This window comes from Protopterus annectens, chromosome 11.part0 (genome assembly GCF_019279795.1).
Source record: "Protopterus annectens isolate FY-2018-M chromosome 11.part0, PAN1.0, whole genome shotgun sequence".
Taxonomy (NCBI): Eukaryota; Metazoa; Chordata; order Ceratodontiformes; family Protopteridae; genus Protopterus; species Protopterus annectens.
In genome coordinates, this window is record NC_056745.1 from 215,877,115 (window position 1) to 215,895,072 (window position 17,958).

The window sequence follows — 17,958 nt, forward strand, 5'->3', positions numbered from 1 at the left end:
TGGATTGTGTGAGTGTGTGTGCCCAGGGATCTCCTCGGCTGTCATCATCCCATTTCTCCCCGGAGCTGTAGAGTTCCCAAGTTAGTTCTCCTGCCTCTGTCTCCCCTCAGTGCCATTCCAGATGCAGGTCCGTAGTTTCCTCTGTCTGGTACACTTGGAGCCTGTTTGAAGCTGAGGTGGACAGGATGATGATGAAGTTTCTTTGGGCCCAGATTCAGCTTGGGATCTTGACTGCTCCGTTCCCTTCTGGATCCGTGAGCACTCAGTCTGGTTTCCTTCCGATATCTCCTTCTCCGATCCGACCTTCGGCTTCGGAGTCCTTGGGTCCGAGGTTTCCTACTGTTGAGGTGTTGGCGCCAATGGTCTCTTGTACCTTGACACTGACAGTTACCTTTAGTGGTTTGGCTGCAGGGTCTTCGGACCAGACTGACTCTCGGAGCTGTAACTTTGGTGTTGGCTCTGAGGGGTTGGTATCGACTGCGAGGCTTCCTGAGCTATCCCTTTCTCTCATGGTTTCTGCGCTGGAAAGCTTGGCTACAACTCACCTTTTGGTCCTGGGGGCAGTGGTCTGAGAGGCTCCAAACCCAACAGTTTCGGCTCTGACTGCACTGCCTTCTGGGATCCACTCACCTTATACTTTCGGGGTGGTGGAGAGTGTCCTCTCAGCTCCTTTGAGAACCTTGACACTCTCTTCCTCAGATTCCATCCTGGCTTCTTCTGTTTCTGAGCTGGAGTTATCCATCCTGCCCTCTCAGGGACAGCCTTTTACCAAACCACCACAAGACGTTCCTCTTCAGGAATACCTCTAAGCTTCCAAGTCCTCCCCAGAGCTTCCCCCTGAGGACATGCCTTGGAAGCATAAGTGCAAGAGGAGGAACTTAGATTCCCCACCAGAATCTCTTATGGAAGATACAGATTTGGATGAGGGGAATGATTCCCCCGACCACCCCCTGCCGATGTCTCTTTTGGGGACATCACGGAAATTCTGCATCAGAGAGGTGGGTGGTCTTCCCTCAAACCCAACCCTGACAAGTCTGTATTCCTGGAGGTGTTTAACACAGGGCCAAACATCTTGAGTGTCTCCCCTGCGGATCCTTTGGTGGATCTTATCTCTAGTAGAGTATGGAAGGAACCTAACATGGTTGAGCCTATTCCTAAGTGTCCAGACAAGGTTCTTAGTGCTCCTTCAGGCAGGCCCCATTGGTCCAAGGGTTCCCCACTCAATGGCATGATGATTGTGGCGGCCACCAAGAAGGAGCTGGCCCAGGAGAGCTCCTAGGTCCATCCTCTAGACAGGGAGTCTAGGGCGATGGACCGCTTTGGGAAGCGGATGTATGCTTCAGCCACCTGTGCTCTGTGTACTCTGAACTATTTGGCCCATGTCGTCCGACTGCAGAGGGACCTAGTTAAGGAAGTCTTTGAGTCTGCCCCAGGATCCATGCCAGTAGAGGAGAAGCAGGTTTTCGCTTCCAGTCTGACCACCCTAACTGCCATTTTGAATACATCCATGAGGTTTCTTTCTCATGTGACTGAGGGTGCCTCTAGGGTGGCCAGGACGGACATTGCCATTAGGTGGCATGCCTGGCTCCAGCTTTGTGCTTTTTTGAACCCTTTAAGGCGTCATTCATGAATGCTCCCATTGACGGTTCGACTTTGCTTGGCAAAGCTGTTCATGGCACCCTTACCCAGAGTGAGAAAGATGGGAAGACCTTGTCTGCTGTCAGGATCCATTTCTCTACTCCACAACTTTCCTTTTCTAGAAATTGGCATGGGGTCAAGACGTTGTGGTTTCAGAAGTCTCTGGGCTTTCCCCAGGATGGTCAGGGTCAGTCTTCTCTCAGGGGCAGAGGGGGGAATGACAGACACCTCCCATGTGGCAGAAGAGGATCCAAAAAGCCAGGGGTCTCAAGATTCATTCTCAAACAAACCCTTTCAGCAATCCTGAAGGATTGCCCGACTGCTCTACTTTGGAGGCAGTCAGGGATGCATCTCTCCCTGCACCCAGTAGCCTGGTAGTCCATCACGAATGATCGTTGGGTGTTTCAAATCATATCCAGAGGTTATGCCTTCCCATGGGAGGGGTGGCAACAATAAGACTATCTTAGAGTTAATTGAAACAATGTGGCAGCTTAGATTAAATGCTATGAAACATCCTGGTATAAACAACTGATGTTCTATTGCTAGTATTTTTAAATTTAGAGCAGCAGAAGTGTAAGTTAAAAGTTTAATGAATTTATGTACTTTAATACTTGTGTGAGTATTATATTAACTTAAAAAATATTAGGTATGTGGTTCATTAAATAACTGTGCTTAGGTTTTTTATGAGTGTTTAAATAATTTTTACACACAGTAAGTTATTTTATTGTTTTATTGTGCTTATGCTGGTTTTAAATTTTTGTATTCCATTAGTGTAGTTGTTCAATATACGTTACTAAAGTTACATTTTATTAATTTTATATGCTTTTAAATTTTTGACCATTACAATGAAAGTTAATTTTTTCCATGTAATTGAATCATGTGATCAATGAGGGGGTATAAATGACTGATGTTGTAACAATGTTTTTACTCTGATGATGGCCTAGGTATGGGCGAAAGCACTTAGTCTGACTTTTGTGAATAAATGTAACCATACTTGAGCAGTGATTATGGCGTTTTTTTATTTTTATTTTTATTTTAATTCTTAGTTATTACATCCCGTTCCTTCATCCTCCCTCTCTGAAGAAAAACCTCCTGGATGTTCCACCTGGTCAATGGGAGGCAGCAACCATAGAAATCAGCAGGCTGCTCGAAAAACGTGTCATCCAGCCCATTCCCCCAAGACCAGTTTGGATCAGGCATATATTCCAGGTTCTTTTTGGTGCCAAAGAAAGTGGGGAACTTGAGACCCATTCTGGATCTTACTACCCTGAACCTGTCCGTTGCCAAGACGAAGTTTCAGATGGACATCCTACAGTCCATTCTGCCCTTTCTGCAGAGGTATGACTGGATGTGCTTGGCAGACCTTCAGGATGCGTACTATCATGTGAAAATGAACAGACGCTCCAGATGGTTCCTTTGCTTCCGGCTGGCAGCCAGACATTTTCAGTTCAGAGTGCTCCCCTTTGGACTCACCACTGCCCCCCCCCCCCAGGTGTTTACCAAAGTTATGGCGGTAGTGACAGCTCACCTGCAGCTGCAGAGGTTTCAGGTCTTCCCTTACCTGAACGATTGTCTCCTTTCTGCTCCCTTCAGGCATTGACTGATTCAAGCTAGGGATTACCTCCTTCTTCTAGTCCCTTCCTAGGCATTACGATCAGTCTAGCCAAGTCGAACTTGTAACCTGTTCAGGTTTTGGATTTTATAGGTGCCTGGTTGGATACAATACAGGACAGGGTTTTTCTGCTTCCAGACAGGTTATTGTCGCTCCAACAGCACGTGAAATCTATTCTTCCGACCCATCTCCCCCCAGCAGGTATGGTTCTTTGGGTGTTGGGTTCCATGGTGGCCATGATCATTATTCTACCAACCACATGCCTTTACATGAAGATTCTCCAGTGGACCTTAGTGGCACAAATTGTTCCTTCTCGAACTTCCTTTATTGTATCTGGTCTGGCTATACTGAGTTTATCAGGACTGTCTTTTGTGGTGGCTTCAGTCCCAGCACCTTCTTCTAGGCCGCCCATTTGTTCTTCCTTCCTCCTCAATCAATGTGACCACGGACGCTTCCCTGCTTTAGTGGGGGGGGCATTTCATAGGACAGGCAATCCAGGGCACGTGGTCCTCCTTGGAGACCAATCTGCATATCAGTGTTGCTTTTGGCATTGCAAGCCCTTTAGGCCTTTCTTCCTACCAGGACTATTGCCATCCAGATGGACAACATGTCAGTAGTCTAGCACATCAACAAACAGAGGGGAACCAGATCTTATACCCTTTGCCGCGAGGCCATGAGATTGTGGGAGTGGGTGATCTCTTCCGACCGGTTTCTGGTGGCAACACACATTCCGGGGAAGTCCAACATCCTAGCAAATAGGCTCAGCAGAACCATTCTGATGCCTTATGAGTGGTCTTTGAATCCTTTAGTAGAGGACACGATATTTCAAAAATGGGGTCATCCTTGCTGCGATCTCTTTGCTTCTCCTTCCAACACGAAGTGCAATGAGTTTTTTGTTGTGACCCCCCCCGAGGGAGGGTGTCACCCAGAGACATGTTGGTCCATGCTTGGCCCTCCAGTCTACTTTATGCTTATCCTCCTCTTCCTCTGATCCCCAAGTTTATTCAGAAAGTACAATGGTTGAAGAGCAAAGTCATCCTCATTGCCCCCTTCTGGCCTCGCCAAGTTTGGTTCTTCTCTCTTTGGTGTTATCTAGTGTATCCTCCCTGGTCTATGGATCCATTTCTGGATCTTCTCACACACCTGTCAGGGGTTCCTCACCCAGACTTAGTCAGCCTGAAGCTCACCGCTTAGCTTCTCCAGTTTCCCTGATGGCCAGGACTCCCGGGCTCTCTTCGCCTGTCAAAAAGATCTTGGTTGCGGCTTATAAGGCTTCTACCAGGAAGATCTATTACAGTAAGTGGAAACGTTTCTCTGTCTGGGCTTCTCAGCACAATCTGGATCCATTTACAGCTTCTGTCCCTGCCATTTTGGATTTTCTAGCTCATATTTTTCACAATGGCACTAGTTTTTCAACAATTAAAGTTCAATTGGCAACAATTTCAAATTTCCAAGTAGGCAAGAATTTGGCCTCCTTGGCTTCTTCTAAGCTTTGCAAGGCCTTTTTGAAGGGTACTTTTCTTCTTTGGCCTCCTATCAAGGATCCCACACCTCCTTGGGATCTAACGCTGGTTTTACAGGCCCTGGTTTATCTGCCATTCGAACCAGCTGCCACTGTCAGTTTACAATTCTTATCATGGAAGACAGCCTTCTTCGTGGCTATTACCTCGACCAAGAGGGTCTCTGAGCTGCAGGCATTATCTATCAAGTCTGCTTATCTTCTATTCCATAAGGACAGAGTGACTCTTTGTACTAACCCATCTTTCTTACCAAAGGTGGATTCTGAAGCTAATATTAACCAAGTGATTAATTTGCCAGTCTTCTTCCTGAATTACCAGAACAAAGGGGAATACAAATTACATTTAGTTAATGTTCACAGACAGCTGCAATTTTATTTGCATAGAACCAAAAGTTTTCGACAGTTAGATCAACTTTTTGTATCCTTTTCTAAGCCACGTCTGGGAAAGCCTATTTCTAAGGTCACTCTTGCCCATTGGATTTCCAGCTGTATTTTTATGGCTTATTGTTCCAAAGGTTTGTTTCCATCAGGTCCCGTCCAAGTACATTCTACCAGATAAGTGTCTACTTCTGTGGCTTTTTGGTCAAGAGTTCCTGTCAAAGATATCTGTCCAGCTGCTACCTGGTCCTGTTCTCATACTTTTATCTTTCATTACAAAGTGTATATTCTGTCCAGGAAAAGGGCTTTTTTTTGCTCAGCTCTGCTCTGGGATATCTTTCCATAAGGGTCTCCCAAGTTTATTGCAGCTAGGGACTCTGTCCCATAAATTAAAGACCAAATGAAAAACAACAACTTCAGATAAAGAAGTTATATACTTACAACATTCCATCTGACTTGTTGCTTTTCGTTTGTCTTCAACCATCCCTCCCTCCTTCCCCCTGCCTTTTTGACTGTGTATTGGACTGGACAGATGTAGGTGCAGGCTTCTTCTTGGCCTGAGCTGAGTCTGTGTGTGCCACTGCCTTTTTTTTGGTCAGTGATTACGTTGTCTCTGCTGAGGGGGGGGGGGTTGGTGCTGTCCTACAGCAAACTCGATCTGAGGGGAGGAGGGAGAGCTAGGCATTATGGGTAGGGGAGGAGCTTGGATTCCGGCTCTCATGCTGGATTATATGGCCAAGTCAGATCTGTGCCGAATCCGAGTCCCATAGGTTGAAGACAAATGAAAAGCAATAACTCAGATGGAATGTTGTGGTAAGTGCCTAACTTTTTTTTACAATAATCATATCTGTAATGAAACTCTTTTAACTTGGCTAAAAAAATCCCAAGAGTCTCTCAGAAATGAAGGTGATTCCTGTACAAGTGAATTTAAACTCATATCTAAATATAAAGCAATACCTTCACAAATATTACTAGGTGCAGAAACAACCGGTCTAAAAAGTGGCTTTTTGGGTGGTTTGTGAATTTTGGGAATTCCAAATAATACACCAGTTTTTGGATGATCGCTTTTCAAAAAAAAATCATATAGTTCACAACCTATTTCAGCATTCATTAACGTTTCATACACAATGGTATAAATCATCTTGTACCTTCTGTAAATGAAATTTAAGTGGGCTTCCTGATTTTCATAAGTATTATTTTACATTGCTTTCATAATATTCTTTTAGGTATTGCTTTCCATTATCAGTAACCCGCTCCCTTTATCAACCTTCATGAACCATAAATGAACTTGACTCTAGTTCGTGTAATGTTTTCCTTTCTTCAGGGGACAGATTAAAAAATGCACTATAACCTTTCTAGATAATAAGCTCCTAATTTCTTTCTCACAGCATTGCTCAAAAACTTTTACACTGCCATTCAAAACAATATTAAATGTGGAAGGCTTCCTTAAAATATCATTCGTGACAACATTGTCTAATAAATATCCCAAATTAAGCTTACGGGTATAACATTTTAACTCTAAGATAGTTTTAGTAATGTTGGCTTGATGACTAGGAAAAAAACTTAACCCCAGCCTAAGTAAACAATAATGAACAGAGTTTAAATTAAAATCACTTAAATTAACAATTTTAAGTCTTCATTCACTGTCAGCTTACAGTCTAAAATGTCTTTGGTGCTCCACACCCTCATTTCTTTCAGTTCATAGGTTCATAGGTGTTTACTAGGACACAAGGGCCTTTTAAAGCCTAGCCATGCATCCAAAATCTCTGACATGTTCTGATACCCTTAAGTGTAAACATGGGCTTGGGAGATGAACTATTTACAGGTTACCTGTTTGCATAGGTTCATAGGTAGGTACTAGGCTATTGGCTCAAGAGCCTAAGAAAGCCTAGCCAACAAGGTTCCCTGGCTTACGCCACCCAAGAAAGTTATTTTCCTGTGCCCCTGTCGAGCAGAGCCACAGAAGTGATATCTAGGGTGTATTTCCTATTTCCCATCCACTCATCAAGAGTTTTCTTGAAGAGTGCTTAATGAGGAACTTTGCTTGACATAGATGGGTAGCTTGTTCCAGAGTATGAGAAGTCCCTGGGACAGGAATCTATCCCTCCAGCATGTCCTGTTTATTGTGGTGACAAGGTTTAGGTCTCTAGAGTGTGCAGCTCGGAGGGATTTCTTTAGGTGCAGCATGTCCAACAGTTCTGGGTTTGACATAGTTGTTAGGCAGAGATCACCTCGAAGTAGGCGATATGCTATGGAGTAAAGCTGGAGTTATTTGAGACAGTCAGTGTATGGCATCTGTTTGAGGCCAGTAATCCTCTTTGTGAGGTACTTCTGTGGCCTTTCCAGCTGCTGCAGATGTCTTGTGAGATACATTCCAAAAGGGGCATTGTACTCTATAATGGGTCTAATGAGTGTCGAGTAGAGGGGAACAATGACCTCATTTTTTCCTGGATGAGAACCCTTTTGTGATGAGGTGTGCTACCTAGAAGGATTTTCTGACTACTGTTGCGATGTGATTATCAAAGGAGAGACTACTGTCCACCTGGGTCCCAAGGTCTCTTATCACACACTCGGCATTAAATAGACTGCCGCCTATGTGGTAGTTCATGGGTACAGATTTTTTTACCAAAGGGGATTACAGTGCACTTTTTGGCATTGAGCTTGAGGCCATGGCTCTGACACCAGGCATCTCTCTCAGTGAGGCCCTTCTGTAGGATGTCCACATCATTTGGGGACTCGACTATGGTTCCTAGTTTGCAGTTTGTTGACCGACTTCTCCCTCTCCCTCTTTCGAAGTTTTTTTAACCATTTAATCTGTTATAATATTCCGGGGAGTAGAGAGGTAGCTCAGTGATCCCCTTCAGTGTTTCTGGTGTCTCTCCATCTTCCTTCTGCTTAGATGTACTCACTGAGTTGATTTAAGTAACTTTCCTCTGGTATATTTATAGCCTTATCACTGTGGTTAGCAATTTCTGTCTCCTCCACTGAATTTAAAGGGACAGTATAGTTTTTAAATGATGCTTCTTGTTTTTGATTGTAAGTAAGATCACCATTCACTGGATAAGGTGTCTTGTTGAAATAGGCAAGCTTATCTCTTTGTAGTTTTTTGTATTTTCTAGCAACCGCTGTTTTTTTCAAACTTTTCAACAGTCACCTCTACTTCTTTGTACTCTCCAAGTAACTGTATGGATTTTACCAAAAACTATTTAAAGATGCATCAATTGTATAATTTTAGACAAGGAAAGCCTACTACTAGAAAATCATGTATTACCAAATGGAAAAGGTTTTCTAGTTGGTGCCAACAGTGTACCCAGCACTCACTCATGGCTGGTTATTCTCTGGTTTTACAGTATTTTTGTGAATTATTGTCCTATTGCTTTTCTTACATCTCCATCAAGGTTCATTTATCAGCCATTTTGGCTTGTCTGCCCATAGGTTCTCCTCTTTCATTGCATTCTAAATGTTTTTGAAAGAGGTTTTGCATAAGAGGCCTCCAAGAAATTAAATTCATAAAGCAGCATAAAGAATTCTAAGAACTAAGCCAGTGGAGAAAGGAGATTCTGTCAATAGGGATGATTGCAATTAGGGATACAGACAATTGGCAAGAAGGGGCTGGAATTTATTGGAGAAAACTGGCAAAGGTACCAAGGTATTGGGAGCAAATAACTAGAGAGAGAGAGAAAGGTAATAGATTGCCTTCCTTGTCAAGGGTTAATATCAGAGTATAGGGAAAGAGAAAGAAATATGGGGGTTCTAAATAAAAGACCAGCACTGCTAGAGTTTTTCGCAGGATCTGGAACTGAAGCTGCTGTTTAGAAAGGAATAATTAATAGAGCATATAAAATATTGCAAGATAACTATAAGAATCAATAACAGGAGGTTAGAAAGGATTGGGAAGAGAGACTGGATAAGCAATTTGCAAAGAAACAATGGGGAATGTATGTGTGACAACTGAATATGCTACAGACTCTAGAAGATTTAGGATGTTTGCTTAGAAATGTTTTACATAGGTATTTTATACCCCAAGTAGACTCCAGAGAATTTTTCCTCAGGTAGACAGCATATGTTGGAAGTATGATGGGGAAGAAAGAGGTAATTCAAAACATATTTTCTGGGAGTGCAATGAGCTGGCAGATGTTAAAGCTTCCATGCAGACTACTGTATTTGAGATACTGGGTGAGCAAATTTGTGTATCTAGAGAGAGGATTTTTCTGAGCTATGATACAGTCTTGGAATTGCTTAGATATAGTAAGGCCTTGCTGAGTCTAGTTATGGTGGCTGCCAAAAAAGTAATGACTAGAAAATGGAAATCAAAGTCTAAACCAACTGTACTAGAAGTAGTGAATATAGTAAGAGAGATAAAACAACTGGAACTGCGATCTTTAGAAAAGGTAGAAACAAATTACATAGAAAAAAATGCAAATTGTGGGAACAATACATACAGGGCAGTAATGAGGTTTAAAAGAAGGCAGGATTTGAATGAGCTATGTAATGTTTGACTGACAATGATTAAGTAGATTATAATTGATGTATAATGTTTGCAACTAAAATTATGTCAGTATGGTTTGTGATTTATAATGCATGCAACTAAGATTATGTGAATATGGTTTGCTTTCATTTATATAAATATATGCTTGCGTATGTCATAAGTGATAATTTAATAAAAATGTTTCTTGTTAAAAAAAGAGGCCTCCAAGAAAACTGATGGCCCCTCCTTGAGATTTTAATTTTGTGTTAGAGAAGCTGAAACTTCCTCCATTTGAACCAGCTAACCTGGATAACTTGAGATTCTTAACATGGAAAACAGTTTTAATAATTGCTCTGACCTCTGCAGGAAGGGTACCTGAGTTGCAAGCTCTTATGGTGATCCAGTCCTGCCTCATTTTTCACAGGAACAGGGTTGCTTTGAGAACTAAAACCAAGTAAAGAAACAGAACTGGACTTCTGTAGTATAAACCAATAAAATGAAATTTTAATAACCCCCCCCCAAAATTTTAATAAAAAAACAAAATTTTGTTTTATTGGTTTATGCTACAGAAGTCCGGTTCTGTTTTTTTTTTTACTTGGTTTTAGTATTCTGATTTTGGCCATTCTTTTGGACATTTCTTTGAGAACTAACTTTTTATACCTAAAGTGGTATCTGAGTTTACTTCAAGCCAAATTATTCATCTCCCCATTTTCTTTCTTGAACCTAAAAATGAAGGAAAAAGGATACTCCGTACCTTGGATGTCCATAGACAACTCAGGTACAATCTTGATAGAACTAAATCTTTCAGAACTTCAGACCAATTGTTCATTTCTTGTGAAGGTAAGAATAACGGACAGTCTGTGTTAAAGTAGACGATTTCCAAATGGTTGTCTAAGGCTATTACCTTTTGTTATGCTCAGCACAGCAAAACCATTCTGGGCAGGGTCAAGGCCCACTCTACTGTCCGAATGATCACTGCTACAGTAGCTGCCCCTCCATCCCCTTTGTTTCTTGGTGTGTTGTTTTCACTAGGGTGTGGACTTTTGTTTGTTGTTAGCATTGGCCTTTCAAGGCTCAGCCTTCCTATCTCTGTTGGCACGAAAGCTGTGAAGGGCTTGACACCCAAACTTGTCATTTTACTCAGCTCAGCTCGAGCTAACAGTTTGGACATGTGGAAGTTGCCCTGAAGCATTGGAAGCTGGCCAGCTGTTACATCCTTGCAGGATATAACCCCTATAGCTTAGGCTACTGCAGCAGTGATCATTCAAGCATGTACTGTTATGGTACGTTTAGTTACACGACTATATTTTAGCATTTATGATGTCAAGGAAGCATTTGGCATGCCGACCATTGGCAGTGTAGGTTTGCTAGTTTATTGATGGGTAGTAGAAGTCCTGTAGTAGAAGATGCTGAGTTTAATGGAAATTTCTGCAATGTTAAGATAGTAGTTAGGATCAGAAAGAAACATTGAGGGTGTGCTGTAATTAGTTATGAACTAGCAACTAGGCCATTGTAGGGCAATTGGATCTTTTAGGCATTCACATATAGTGTCCCGAGGAATATGTGACAAACTGATGCTATACTTTAGAAGTAGTGATACTCCACTACAAATGCCAGTAGATCCAAATATGTGATAAGCAGTTTAGCCAAGAATAGAGGGAGCATGTCTTTGTAACTGTAGATATAGTAGATATACAAATGTGTTCAAGTTGCAGGAGCACCTCAAATTTGGGATTTTTTTTTTTTTTTTTTTTTTTGAGAATATCCACCACACTGACTTTGCCTAGCAAAGGCAATATGGGAACAGCAAAGGCTTTAACCAGAGTGAAATAAAAATGTGATAACGGAGATACAGACCATCATTGGCAATGCATGAAAGCTTGTCAGCTATCTCCTCCCAAGCTGACACATATTGGATCCTCATAAAATGACGCCAGCTTCATAGCCAATTATTAAAGCCATTTATCTTGTCTTTGAATCTCAGCATCATTCTGAGTATTGACAAAATACCACTCAAGACCATTGTCCTTCCTGCCTCAGACATAAGTATATCAAGCTGAATCATATCCTTCTGCATGTCCCTCTGGGTAGGGCATCTAAGCTTCTTCAATATCACATGGACCACACTAAGGTCATAATTGTATTTGTCAGGATGGATGGACTTAAGAACCTGTGTTATGTCCTAGATCCTGGATCCAGATTGACAAATGTCACCCTATTTTTATTCAGCTAACTGCACAGTTACATTGTGAGTGTGGTGGTATGCTGCCCTGTTTGCCTACTCTGCAGGTTTGGAGCACACAACAGGTGACAAACATGTGGGATAATATGCTGTAGTTGTATTGTAGTTGCTTCACCTTAAGTATGCAAACATCCAGTTATTAAAGTTATGGGTGTGGTGACATGATGCACTTATGCTTCCTCTGTTCCTTTGTCTGTCACACTGGTGTCAGAAGATATGGCTGCTGAAGATAAACTTTGTTACCCCCAAGATGGCCATTGTGTATCTTGCCACTTTCAAATGCATGGTACATGGCAGAGGAATGCTACTTAGACCATAATGTCCGCCTTGCCTTCAGGATACTTTGTACATACATGTTATGTGGAACAATATCTTTACCTACTGATGTACACAGAGATTTTATGCATGCCTGGTACCTAGATGGCAATATGTGTGGTATCTGTGAAACCGAAGACACCTTGCATTTGTGCAGCCACATGAAATCCATTCATTTAATGTGTTTGCCTACACAGATGAAAAGCTAATCACAATTTGGCTTGCAGATGACTATGAAGTAATAGTGGTGTCACCTATGGGCCATTTTGCAGGGGTTATCACTGCTCTCTTCATCCTGGTTTGCAAAGGGATTGGGTGTCCCCTAGCATCCTTCACCTGCATGCTACTGTTCTTTTCACAAGGAAAACTGAGGGTGCATCTATCCATTTAGTAGCAGTCATAGTGCTCTTGTCTGGTGAGGGAGTTGTATAGAATTTGCAACAGTACCTGCCTGTATGTACACCCGGGATGCACTGATACCACGGGAACCAACAGCGGGTTTACACTAATAGAATGAATGTTTCTTTACTTGATGGGACAATGTATGAAGAAGTTTCTGTGAATTTTGTGAATATTTCACATCACAATATTGACATAATTATTAAAGATTTGGAAGACCAAGGGCAGATTAGCCATGACCTAGCAGAATACTTGTACACCAAATACCCCAGAGTCCCCAGTATCTTTGGGACTCCAAAGATACATAAGGACAAATACACCCCCTCCTTTGAGGTTGATTGTCAATGCTAGGGGATCAAAAACGCACTCTTTCAGAAAATACACTGACACTGTATTGAAAGATATACTCAAAGATGAGGGACATATATGTGTAGATTCTTGGAATTTTTTGAAAAAACTCAACAATGTTGAATATGATCAAATTTATAATTTTCTAACTGTTGATGTAGTCAGTCTTTTTAATGTGATCCCACATTCCACAGGCATTGACTGGTTTGAAGACTTTTTGTATGACACACATCCTTTTAGCAATGAACAGGTAGCTACACTAGTAACCCTTATGGAAGTAGTACTAAAAAAACAACTTTGTTTATTTTGAAGGGCAATATTTTCTACAAAAATCAGGTGTAGCCATGGGGGCCATTTGTGCACCATCTTTGCTAACATTATAATGTTAATGTGGGAGAGGAAGTTTCTTTTTACCTTTCATTTTACCAACAAATGTAAATTATATTTACGTTATATTGATTAATTTTTTCTATGGAAAGGGGACACTGAAGACATTAACAATTATTTATGATACATGAACAATACTACAGATTTTTTAAGATTTACCTATACATACAGTCTTCATGAGGTCAGCTACTTAGATGTGAAAATCAAAAAAGACCAGCAGGGACAGTGTTTTGTCAGTGATTTATATAGAAAACCCACATATTGTAATAGCCTTTTACATTTTTGCAGTAACCATCCTGACCATGTTAAGAAAACGATTATTAAAGGTAAATTTGTACGACTAGCTCGGATGGTCAGTACTGACCATGATTTCTATACTCAAAGTGAAACACTTTTCAATATGTTCATTGCTAGAGAGTACCCATTTGAATTAGTGACCTCTGTTCAACAAGACGTATTTTCAGAGAGAAAAAGGGGCCTTAAAACCACTTTGTAATAACAGAGTACACCTAGATATTAGCATCAATGTAGAAAGAGACAGGGTTGTTAAAGAATATACGTGTTCCTTTGACAAAATTTTCAGTTGATCATCTTAATATTTATGATATTTTAGTCATAATTGGCAGATTTTTCATAGACAGAGCAACATTTTAGAAAGACTGGGACCTAAATCCCAGATAGTCTGTAGAAGAGGGATTATTATTAAAAATCTGTTAGAGGATTACTGCTGAAAAGAAGTATAGGCACTAAGAGATGTGGTTTCTGTTCTCAGTGCAGTTATATATATAATATAGACAAAGAAAAATCAATCATACTTTTATCAAGCCAAATGGTCAATTTACTTGTAACTAATTTGGAGTAATTTATGCAGCACTGCGCACATCGTGCACTGGGTTTTATATAGGGAAAACCAAAAGAAGGCTCAGAGAAAGAATATATGAGCATTGTAGGCACATCAGGGATTCTCATACTAATAGTGCCCTATATAAACATGTGGAAAAATTCCCTTCACACAATTTTAAATTTGTAGTACTTGAAGGGGTTACAAAAGATGCACGAGGTGGTCCATGGGCTGACTTTTTCGAATTTCGAGAATTATGTTGGCAGGTTAAACTCAGTGCCCATGTGAGCCCTGGTCTTAACAACCTTAGTATAGGCAGCCTTTTAAAACTGCATTATTATGTTATATGAAACTTTACTCATTTATGTGATTTATGGTTATTTAGCAACACTTTTGTATTATATATTCTGTTTTTTATATGCACTTTGTTTATTAGCACTTATTTTCTTTCAATTTATTTACAGTGTTTTGTTTAAGGAAGTTTATATTAATTGTTTTTAAGCTCTTACTGGTTGATAAAGTCATGTGCTTTTGGAAGGAACAGTACTTGTATGTTTCCAATTGTAATGTTCATTCTGAAGAAGTATATTGTTATATACAGACAAAAGCGCTTAATAAATTGCTTTACCAGTTTTATTTATACTTGTGTGGAGATTCCTGCCTTGTTTTCTGGACTTGCATCTTACTTGTCATCTAGTTCTCAGTTTGTTGGACTGTGTAGCTGTGTTGCTGCTGCCAGTGTGTTAACTTCTGTAACTGCATTGCACTCTGTCAGACATTTGTACTCTGGCTTTTTCATATTGTCTCAGGCTACTAGTCTGCTGTTGATGTTTGCTTTGTACATATTAAAAAAAAAAAAAAAAACAATCTCCATACTATCCCCGAAGTCTCAAAACAACCACTAAACAAGTATAGTGGGTCCAAAAGCAGAACAGTGTAAGAAACTTCTCTCTGTGGAAGATTTTCAGTCAATATATCTCTAGTTAATCACTGTATATTAATCAGATCAGACAATAGTAGTAGAAGTAGTGAACTTAAACTCGTCTTAAGAAAAAAAAAAATAAATAATAAAAAATATATACGCAGCTTTGCTAGAGATGGCTTGCACCTGTCACCCGTAGGCTTTCAAATAATGGCCAAGGCTCTTGTCACCCTCATAATGCCTTTTTTAGGCAAGGCTCAAAAGACAAACCCACCGTCGTAAAAAGCAGAAGTAACAAAAATCTGAGATTAATACTACTCAATGCCAAAAGTCTAAACCTCAAAATGCACACACTCGAGACACTCCTCAGTATGGAGAAAATCGATATATGTGCAGTAACAGAAACCTGGTTTAAGGCTCCAGAGAGCACCCCAGCACTACCAGGCTACAACTCATACCATACATTTCGGCCACAGAACCCGGACTGAAATACAAAAGGCAGGGGAGTATCCATATTCATCAAGGATACCCACACCTCCAGGTTAGTGGCACAGCACGATGCTTCAGAGATTATTCACGTGCAACTAACAACGGGCAAAACTGCAATTCATATTGTAGCTTGCTACAGATCTATGTCCCAGGACCCCCATTCCGCATTTCTGGAAACACTGGGTAACATAAAGTTCCTACCAAACACCCTAATATTGGGTGATTTCAACTACCCAAACATTAACTGAGAGAACTACTCAAGTACCAACTCCCTTGCCCAACATTTCCTAGAATTTATAAACTCAAACACACTGAAACAACTGGTCAAGAGTCCCACCAGAGGTGACAACATATTGGACCTGGTCATCACCAACATGAGCGACAGGTGTTCCACAACGGAGGTCAACCCCTCGCTGGTTAGATCTGACCATAAACAAATCACTTTGGATATCCACATTCCGCCCTCACCCCCGAACAAGGAAACCACCATGAAAAACCTTTCTAAAGCAAAACTTCACGTTACTTAAGACGGAGGTGGAAAGTTTCAAAGCCCCCATGCTAAAGGATAACGCTGTCCAAGCTGCAAAATCTTTTACTAATGCATTCTATGGGCAGCTACAAGAATGCATGGATCATGCTATCCTAAGCAAAACCAAGACTCACTCCTCTAAGAAAAGGAAACCAGTCTGGTGGACCCCTGCCATAAACAAGCTATACAATAGAAGGAGGAAACTAGTACAGAAAAGAGTAAAATCCCAAGAAGGGAAGACATCCCTGATCAGTATCAACAAGAAACTATGATCCCTCATAAAATCGTCCAAGGCGAGCTTTGAAAGAAAACTTGCCAAGGACTCCAAAGATAACCACAAGGCATTCTTTAGCTGTGTCAAGAATCTAAGTGGCAATGCTCAGATCTGCTCAGAGTTAGTGCAGAATGGCACAAAATACACTGAACCAACCGATATTGCCAACATCCCGGCAGACAGGTTCAGTGCAAACTTCACCCCCCTCTCACCTCCAAAAGGGCCCATAACATACCAGAAGAATGTAGAGCCCCTGAAATCACAGACACTGAGGTTAAAATAGCCCTATCCAAAGCCAAAAACACAGCATCAATGTGACCAGACGGTGTCCCAGGCTGGGTCCTACACAAACTCAAAGACAAACTAACCCCTCACCTAAATACACTGTTCAAACTCAGCCTCTCCACAGACTACGTACCCATAGAGTGGTGCACAGCAAGGGTTATTCCGCTCCACAAAGGTGGAGCCACAGCAGATCCCGGGAACTTTCACCCTATAAGCCTGACTAGCTTGGTCTGCAAGGCTATGAAGCGCATCATCATGGAACTCATTAACAGAGACATTGGGAACCTCCAAACACTGGACCCTACCCAGTTCAGCTTTGTTAAGGGCAGATCATGCCTCCTAAATGTGGTGGACTTCTTTGAGACAGTTACTAAGCCTATAGACGAGGGAAAGGTGGTACACACAGCCTACCTAGACCTCGCAAAGGCCTTCAACACCATTCCGCATTCTGGTATTATAGACAAGTTCACCAGCCTGAACATAAACCCCTATGTCACAAGATGGGTTGTCAGTTGGCTCACGGACAGAACCCACATGGTGAGAGTTGCAGGAGCTAGGTCTGACTCTAAACTGGTTACAAGTGGCATTCCCCAGGGCTCAGTCCTAGGACCCCTCCTGTTCGGCATATACTTCTCAGAGGTACAGACAAGCACAGGAGGACTATGGCTGATCAAGTTCACAAACGACTGCAAACTAGGGGCTGTAATTGACTCACCGGCTGATACAGACATCCTTCAAAAGGGTCACACTGAGACGGATACCTCATGTCAAAATCATGGCCTCAAGCTAAATGCCAAAAAGTGCATAGTTATTCCCTTTGGAAATAAAGTATTCACAAACTACCACATAGGTGGTAGTCCCCTAAGTATGGAAAACGTAATAAGGGATCTGGGGACCCAAGTAGATAGTAATCTCTCCTTTGATAATCACATTGCCAAAGTGGTTAGAAAATCCTTCTATGTGGCCCACCTAATCATAAAAGGGTTTGCATCCACATCAAAAGAGGTCATTGTGCCCCTCTACTCATCACTCATCAGACCCATCAAAGAATACAATGCCCCATTTGGGATGTACCTTACAAGACACCTGCAACAGCTGGAAAGACCACAGAAGAACCTCACCAAGAGGATCACTGGCCTCAAACAGATGCCGTATGCAGCTCAACTGAAGAAACTCCAGCTGTACTCAGTTGCATACCGCCTGCTCAGAGGTGATCTCTGCCTGACATACAAGGCCATGTCCAACCCAGAATTGATGGACATGCTCCACCTAAAGAAAATCTTATCCCCTTGAGCCACATGCTCTAGGGATC

General features: G+C 41.5%; 1 protein-coding gene across 2 annotated transcripts in view; it reads left to right on the plus strand.

Moving 5' to 3' along the window:
• The window catches only part of CCHR11.PART0H3orf20 (chromosome chr11.part0 C3orf20 homolog), a 2,050,812-nt gene that overhangs the window by 1,561,597 nt on the left and 471,257 nt on the right, over positions 1-17,958 (plus strand). The gene's annotated exons all lie outside the window — the stretch shown is intronic.